Raw genomic sequence first — 9,199 nt, forward strand, 5'->3', positions numbered from 1 at the left:
CACACACAATGGAGTGGCATACTGAGAAGACTTAGATAGACCTAGCTTACTGAAAACAGGAAATGAGTAAAGTAGAATAATGGATTTTCAACACACCAGGGATACAGGCCCTACACTGAGATGTCAGACTTTAACAGAACTACATTTGGTTAATATCTTGGCTGACAAGAATTTGCTTCCAAGGTTTGAAGCAGTGGCCTAAATGATTGTCCCTTCCTACAGAAGAAGAATAAAGAGGAACTTGCGTGCTCGCTTCGGCAGCACATATACTAAAATTGGAACGATACAGAGAAGATTAGCATGGCCCCTGCGCAAGGATGATACGCAAATTCGTGAAGCGTTCCATATTTTTAGGATAATAGGAGGACAACACCAATACAAGGAGGGAAACTTCACCCTGAAAAAAGCAAGATAGTAACCTTTCATCAAACCAAAAGAAGTTAAGCAATCAAATTTAAAAAATAACGTCAAAAATGATAGGAAGTAACAATCACTATTCCTTAATATCTCTTAACATCAATGGACTCAATGCCCCAATAAAAAGACACAGACTAACTGACTGGATACGTAAACAGGACCCTACATTTTGCTGCTTACAGGAAACACACCTCAGGGTCAAAGACAAACACTACCTTAGAGTAAAAGCCTGGAAGACAATTTTACAAGCAAATGGTCTCAGGAAACAAGCTGGAGTAGCCATTTTAATATCAGATAAAATTGACTTTCAACCCAAAGTCATCAAAAGAGACTCTGAGGGACACTTCTTGCTGGTCAAAGGAAAAATACAACAAGAATAACTCTCAATCCTGAACATCTATGCTCCAAATGCAAGGGCACCCTCTTTCATAAAAGAAACTTTATTAAAACTCAAAGCACACATTGCACCTAACACAATAATTGTGGGTGACTTCAACACTGCACTTTCCTCAATGGACCGATCAGGAAAACAGAAACTAAACAAGGACACAATGAAACTAATTGAAGCTTTGGACCAATTAGATTTAACTGATATATATAGAACATTCTATCCTAAAACAAAAGAATATACCTTTTTTTCAGCACCTCATGGTACCTTCTCCAAAATCGACCATATAATTGGTCACAAGACAGACCTCAACAAATATAAGAAAATAGAACTAATCCCATGCCTCCTATCTGATCACTATGGAATAAAAGTGGTCTTCAATAGCAACAGAAACAACAGAAAACCCACATACACATGGAAATTGAACAATACTCTACTCAATGATACCTTGGTCAAGGAAGAAATAAAGAAAGAAATTAAAGACTTTTTAGAACACAATGAAAATGAAAACACAACATACCCAAATCTATGGGACACAATGAAAGCAGTGCTAAGAGGAAAACTCATAGCCCTGAGTGCCTCCAAAAAGTAAATGGAGAGAGCATACATTACCAACTTAATGACACACCTGAAAGCCCTAGAACAAAAAGAAGCTATTTCACCCAGGAGGAGTAGAAGGCAGGAAATCATCAAACTCAGGGCCGAAATCAATCAAGTAGAAACAAAGAGAACCAAACAAAAAATCAACAAAACCAGGAGCTGGTTCTTTGAGAAAATCAACAAGATAGATAAACCCTTAGACTGACCAAAGGGCACAGAGAAAGTATCCAAATTAACAAACTTAGAAATGAAAAGGGAGACATAACAACGGAAACTGAGGAAATCCAAAAAATCATCAGATCCTACTACAAGAGCCTGTACTCAACACAACTGGAGAATCTGGAGGAAATGGACAATTTCCTTGACAGATACCAAATACCAAAATTAAAATAGGACCAACTAGACCATCTGAACAGTCCCATAAAGCCTAAAGAAATAGAAGGAGTCATAGAAAGTCTTCCAACCAAAAAAAAGCACAGGACCAGATGGTTTCAGTGCAGAATTCTACCAGACCTTCAAAGACGAGTTAACACCAATACTCTTCAAACTATTCCACAAAATAGAAACAGAAGGAACACTACCCAATTCCTTCTACGAAGCCACAATTATGCTGATACCAAAGCCACACAAAGATCCAACAAAGAAAGAGAACTTCAAACCAATTTCCCTTATGAACATCGATGCAAAAATACTCAATAAAATTCTTGCCAACCGAATCCAAGAACACATCAAAACGATCATCCACCATGATCAAGTAGGCTTTATCCCGGTAATGCAGGGTTGGTTCAATATACGGAAATCCATCAATACAATCCAGTACATAAACAAACTCAAAGAACAAAACCACATGGTCATTTCATTGGATGCTGAAAAAGCATTTGACAAAATTCAGCATCCTTTCATGCTTAAAGTCTTGGAGAGAACAGGAATTCAAGGCCCATACCTAAACATAGTAAAAGCAATATACAGCAAACCGGTAGCCAGCATCAAACTAAATGGAGAGAAACTTGAAGCAATCCCACTGAAATCAGGGACCAGACAAGGCTGCCCCCTTTCTCCTTATCTTTTCAATATTGTACTTGAGGTACTAGCTCGGGCAATTCGACAACATAAGGAGGTCAAAGGGATACAAATTGGAAAGGAGGAAGTCAAACTATCATTATTTGCAGACGACATGATCGTCTACCTAAGTGACCCAAAAAACTCCACTAGAGAGCTCCTACAGCTGATAAACAACTTCAGCAAAGTGGCAGGTTATAAAATCAACTCAAGCAAATCAGTGGCCTTCCTATACTCAAAGGATAAGCAGGCTGAGAAAGAAATTAGGGAAATGACCCCCTTCACAATAGCCACAAACACTATAAAGTATCTTGGGGTGACTCTTACCAAACATGTGAAAGATCTGTATGACAAGAACTTCAAGACTCTGAAGAAGGAAATGGAAGAAGACCTCAAAAAATGGGAAAACCTCCCATGCTCATGGATCGGTAGAATCAATATAGTTAAAATGGCCATTTTGCCTAAAGCACTATACAGATTCAATGCAATACCCATCAATATCCCAACTCTATTCTTCACAGAGTTAGAAAGAGCAATTATCAAATTCATCTGGAACAACAAAAAACCCAGGATAGCTAAAACTATTCTCAGCAACAAAAGAAAATCTGGGGGAATCAGTATCCCTGACCTCAAGCAATACTACAGAGCAATAGTGTTAAAAACTGCATGGTATTGGTACAGTGACAGGCAAGAGGATCAATGGAACAGGATTGAAGATCCAGAAATGAACCCACACACCTATGGCCACTTGATCCTCGACAAAGAGGCTGAAAACATCCAATGGAAAAAAGATAGCCTTTTCAACAAATGGTGACGGTTCAACTGGAGGTCAGCATGCAGAAGAATGCGAATTGATCCATCCTTGTCTCCTTGTACTAAGCTCAAATCCAAATGGATCAAGGACCTCCACATAAAGCCAGACACTCTGAAGCTAATAGAAAAGAAACTGGGGAAGACCCTTGAGGACATCGGTACAGGGAGAAAGTTTCTGAACAGAACACCAATAGCGTATGCTCTAAGAGCAAGAATTGACAAATGGGACCTCATAAGGTTACAGAGTTTCTGTAAGGCAAAGGACACCATCAAGAGGACAGATCGGCAACCAACAAATTGGGAAAAGATCTTCACCAATCCTACATCAGATAGAGGGCTAATATCCAATATATATAAAGAACTCAAGAAGTTAGACTCCAGAAAACCAAACAACCCTATTAAAAAATGGGGTACAGAGTTAAACAAAGAATTCTCACCTGAAGAACTTCGGATGGCGGAGAAGCATCTTAAAAAATGCTCAACTTCATTAGTCATTAGGGAAATGCAAATCAAAACAACCCTAAGATTTCATCTTACACCAGTCAGAATGGCTAAGATTAAAAATTCAGGAGACAGCAGGTGTTGGAGAGGGTGCGGAGAAAGAGGAACACTCCTCCACTGCTGGTGGGGTTGCAAATTGGTACAACCGCTCTGGAAAGCAGTCTGGCGGTTCCTCCGAAAACTGGGCACCTCACTTCCAGAAGATCCTGCTATACCACTCCTGGGCATATACCCAGAGGATTCCCCACCATGTAATAAGGATACATGCTCTACTATGTTCATAGCAGCCCTATTTATAATTGCCAGATGCTGGAAAGAACCCAGGTATCCCTCAACAGAATAGTGGATACAAAAAATGTGGTATATCTACACAATGGAGTACTATTCAGCCATTAGAAACAATGAATTCATGAAATTCTTAGGCAAATGGATGGAGCTAGAGAACATCATACTAAGTGAGGTAACCCAGACTCAAAAGGTGAATCATGGTATGCACTCACTAATAAGTGGTTATTAACCTAGAAAGCTGGAATACCCAAAACATAATCCACACATCAAATGAGATACAAGAAGAAAGCAGGAGTTGTCCCTGGTTCTGGAAAGACTCAGTGAAACAGTATTTGGCAAAACCAGAACGGGGAACTGGGAAGGGGTGGGAGGGAGGACAGGGGAAGAGAAGGGGGCTTACGGGACTTTCGGGGAGTGGGGGGGGGCTAGAAAAGGGGAAATCATTTGAAATGTAAATAAATTATATCGAATAAAAAAAAAAGAAAAAAAAAAAAAGAGGAACTTGCCCAAAAAGTAGCCTTCTGGGAGGAGATAAGAAACATTCCTGTAACGTCAGGATTTTTCAAATGGTCTTCCTAGCCATTTGGAAAAATGTATGGTTCTGAAGGAAACAACTTTGGGGAGGTGGGCTCTGGAGCACCATTAACATCAAAGAAAGCTCAGCCTTCTTTAGTAACAACAAGGACCCTCAGCCCACCAGTGGTGTCTTCAGGAAAGGAAGACTGTGAAGAAGCAGCCCCAGCCACATCACCAGCTTCCAAAGAGGCTGCAGAAACATGCACCTTGGAAAGTCCAGGTGAGTCACAACAGGTTTCTGACTAGGACAAGCCTTGTGTAGAAGTGGTTCCAATTTCTTCTGAATCAGTCACACCTGAGTGCAACTGAAGCTCATAAGTAAGGTAAGGCAGAGATGCTGGACAGGTGTCTCAAGTCTGGAGAACTGGACCCCACAGAGAATACTGAATCTCCAGCCATGTGTTCAATATTTTGCTATCAGGGATCAATTTAGTTTCCTCTGGTAACAGAACCTCCTGTGTTGAGTGTTGCCTTTTTCCGTCCTGACAATCTGTCTTGTCAGCTTGTGCAGACATAGCAATAGTTCTGGATGTGTCTGTGAGTTGATGGTAAGAAAGAAAAATTCTGAGCTTGCCTTGCAGTTCTGAGGCCACAAGGGTCTCTCTTTCCCTACAATACTGTACTATTGTGGATATCCCCTGATGGTCTGATCTTGAGAATAGACTGTCTTTCTGCTGTGTGCAGCCTCTTAATACCTGATGGGGTTTCTCATAGGCTCACAGCTCTAGTGTAAATGCTCCATATGATTGAGCATGCCCACAGCTGGCTTCTTAAAAGAGGACTCTATGAAATACTTGCAGTTTGACTCTATGTCTGGAAGTCACAGACTTGTAAGTAACTTGTGTGAGACTGTGCCTAAGGAAAATCCCAGCAGGACACAGGAAAATACATGTCCAGATCTTAGAATCCAGAGGCCAAAAAATCTGGAGATATGAACTAAGAATAGAGAAGACATATCTCTGCCTGGGGAAACACAGCAGAACTTTTCCTATTCTCTTACAATTTAGATCCCTGGAGACATATGGTCCATACCTCAGTTAGAAGACTTTGTCCAATGAATTCCTCCACACACATAGATATTTTATAGTCAGCCCAGATTCACAACCAAAAATATTGCTCTATCCGCTTAAGCTGACAGTAAAGTCCAAGGCCCCATCTCCCAGACACCAATACCCAGAACTCAGAGTAATACTTCCCACCCATGATGAGGAGCAGAATGAAGGAAAGAATCCCAATGACTTTTAATTTCTCTCCCAGGCTGCCAGACTGAGTACTGCTCAGAGATACCAGGCCCTCTCACCTCAGACTTTTCTAAATTTTTCATTACAATTCAGAAGAGACCTGCACCTGCTGGTCCTCCCTCAGGATTTATGTGAGAAATTCCTCCCCTCAGGAAGGCAGAACACTAAGAAAAGAATCAGGAAATGTGGTGTATTATGTGGAGCCTTGGAAAAGATATGAACACTTCTCCTGATCTGGGGCCATTTCTTTCCCCTTGATTTTACATGACTGCCAGGGAACATATTTAGAGTATATATCCACACACATCACCCTCCAGAGGGAATTATGTGTGACAAGGACTGGCCATCTTGAATTTGATGACTGTATTTGGTTGCTTTTCAGAGTCCATGGAAATGAACACTATAATTAGAAATTTTCATGGTAGTTGGGGGCTAGAGCCAGTAATTCTAGTCACTCACAAAATGAAGCTAAAGGCTTCCTACAAACTCAAATCAGCTCCACAGTCTGAGTGTCATATTACCTAAAGGATAAAGAAGGCAGCCCGAAAGCATAAGGCAGCCAGGGAGGCATAAAGCAGGAATAGACATGGTGCCTAGTTGCAAAGAGAAAAGGAAACTGCTTTTGTGTCCTTGACTTCGTACCTACTCTGGTAAGCTTTGGAGTATAAATTATCAAGACACCTCAAGACACCTGAGCAGACCTGCTGACTGCTACAGGAAAGAGCCTAGGACCAGGAGGTGTCAGGATGAATATCTCCAGTTCCACTCAACATATTTTCCTTTTTACTGTATCTCAACAAAGCACAATAGCACCCAAAACAACACAGAGAGTAGGAACAATGAGATGTATGCACTGGTGTGGCCTGCGTCGTGTGTGTGAGAGGATGGGTCTAAGTCCTCCAAGAGTTGTGTTACCTACATCATCATTCCTCTCCAGAAAGGAGCCCAAGATTTTTGCTATGCACAAAATGAGGAGTATCAGTTCCTCATATAAGAAGAACAGGGTCTTCTTACATTGGGTTGGATTCATGTAAGCAAATGGAACTCGGTAACTGAGGGTACCTCTTGTCTCTCTCTTAGAAACAGCCAGCCTAAATAGTGCTCTGCACAGAGTCAATCCATTCCAGATCTTCTTCACTGACCATATACAGTCAATAGTGAGCAGTTCGAGTTAAAGGAGCATTTCCTAGTACTTTTACAGCTCCTTGTATTTTATGTCTTACTCGGAGTAATTCTTCAGTGTTCCAACTTGATACGAATCTGCATGGAAAATGGTTGCTTGCAAGGATGTATTAAAACAGTCTGTACAGACCACATACCTAAAAGATGTAAAAATGAAACTTAAGTATGCCAAGAGTGTCCTTTCTAATGATTATGTTTTGTATTTATGAAGAAGTACTTCCTTTGTGCCCAACCAAAGAGATCCTACAAGCTAGGTTTTCAAGTATTTGCACATGCAGAGCATACATCTTTTGATTTTCAAGGGAACACACTATTTGCCTAGAGAGTCCTTTGGATGAGTATCTCATTTTCAAAGACTGCTGCTCACAAAACAATTGAAATTCTTGTAACTTGCTAAATATAAGCCACAACAAGGTGGTTTGCTCTTAAGTTTTGTAAGATCTTGGAGTCAGACCTTGAGAAGTGCTGATGTGTGAGGCAGTCTCCTGTGACTTCGTGTTCTTCCATCCAATTGCATCTATTCTTACTGCAATGCCTACTTCAATAATATAATATGCCCAATTGAAATTTGGCCTTTTGTGTCTCGGGACTCAAATGGGAGATTATAGAGAAAATGAGTAAGGCACATGAGGCAAAAAGCACAATATACTGCCGGAGAAAAATGTAGGCCAGTGTGGGTTGCAGAGGAAGAACTGCCACACGTAAGGCAACTTATGATAACTTAGGAAGAGGAGTCCAAAACAGTATGTAGGGGAGGGGGATAGCATTGGAGATTGATACACTGACCTCCTGTATCAGTGAGCATTTCTGTTGGCTGGGATTTATGGTTTGTATTGGAAAAGAATGCCTGATATGTGTTGATATCAGCCATCAGAACCATGGCATCCCTTGTCTTGGATGGACTGGAAAAGCAGTGGTGATTTTGAGTAGAGGGAAAACGTTGTGGACTATTCTGAGCAAAATTATGGTGTGATCAAAGCCATACTCTAGAAGTTAAAATGAAGGAGATGCAAAGCTGCTTGGTTAGGGAAAGTCAGGTGAGGTTTGGGAGCTGATACCATGGAATGATGATAAGGGGGGTGATAGTCTTGTGTGTGTGTGTAGGAGTGATCAGGGGAATTCAGATATCCAGGTAATAGGGATAAAGTTTGAGGAGTCTGAGACAGGGCAGGATTCCAGTTAGGATCATGGTGAGGGCAGTGTTCATCTCATAAACAAGAGTAGGATTTGTATAAGAAGACAGAACTTGAAAGTGAGATGTAGTTATAAAGTTTGTAATTGAAGGCACATGTGAGACATTATACCTACATCAACATTGGGAGAATGAAGTGAGAAGGCTAGAGAGGGACCTGAGGCACTTAAACATGCAGGCGGCTCATGAACTCGGTAAATATGGAGAACTGGCTGCAAGAGAAACAATTCCTAGCAGCTTAGGTGAATGTCTAATGAGGAAATCAGGGACCACAGTGGGGATGAAGGAACAACAAGGCTGAAAGGGCACTGGATATGAGGTTCACAGAAGCCATAGGATGGGGACACAGGAAGCAGGAATTCAGGATGGAACCTGCTGGAGTTCTGGGGATATTGACTTAATGTATTTTAAACCATGGAAGGCAGATAATGCAATGTCCAGTAATGTCATAAAATCTAGTTATACTGTCACTCTCCTGGACCCCCCAGCATTCAGGAGGATAGAGTGCAAGTTGGTGAATTTGGTGCCACGTTGAGTGAACAGTAATATTTTGCCTCAAAACAAAAGTCACTTGATGAGAAATTGGCCATTGTGGATTCTGTTATAACTGTCATACTGAAGCTGGCTTCTAGGCCCTAGAATCTAGGGGAATTTGAAGAGGAGTGTGCTCTTTGGGAATGGGTTAGCAGATTACTGTCATGTAGGAGCTGTGAAATAGTTTGGACATGGTTTCTTCTTGTTTATTGTTTTTTTTTTAATTTTTTACTTTTTCATTGATTTCACTTTAGATTCCCAAAAGCTTGATGTTTTAAATGATAGCTTAGGTGTGAGTATACATACATAAACACAGTTGATTAATGGCTCATGTGGGAAGCCTCTGTGTTCATACACAACTTAGAGAAAGAAACGAGAATGTGCTAGAAGCCTGCTCGAAATCTCACT

At 40.9% G+C, this 9,199-nt stretch overlaps 1 non-coding gene across 1 annotated transcript; it reads left to right on the plus strand.

Moving 5' to 3' along the window:
• Positions 1-245: 245 nt before the first annotated feature.
• On the plus strand, positions 246-352 carry LOC127677094 (U6 spliceosomal RNA). The gene has a single exon (XR_007976496.1). It is a non-coding gene; the product is annotated as a U6 spliceosomal RNA (small nuclear RNA).
• The last annotated feature ends 8,847 nt before the right edge of the window (positions 353-9,199 follow it).

Source organism: Apodemus sylvaticus, chromosome 1 (genome assembly GCF_947179515.1).
Source record: "Apodemus sylvaticus chromosome 1, mApoSyl1.1, whole genome shotgun sequence".
Taxonomy (NCBI): Eukaryota; Metazoa; Chordata; class Mammalia; order Rodentia; family Muridae; genus Apodemus; species Apodemus sylvaticus.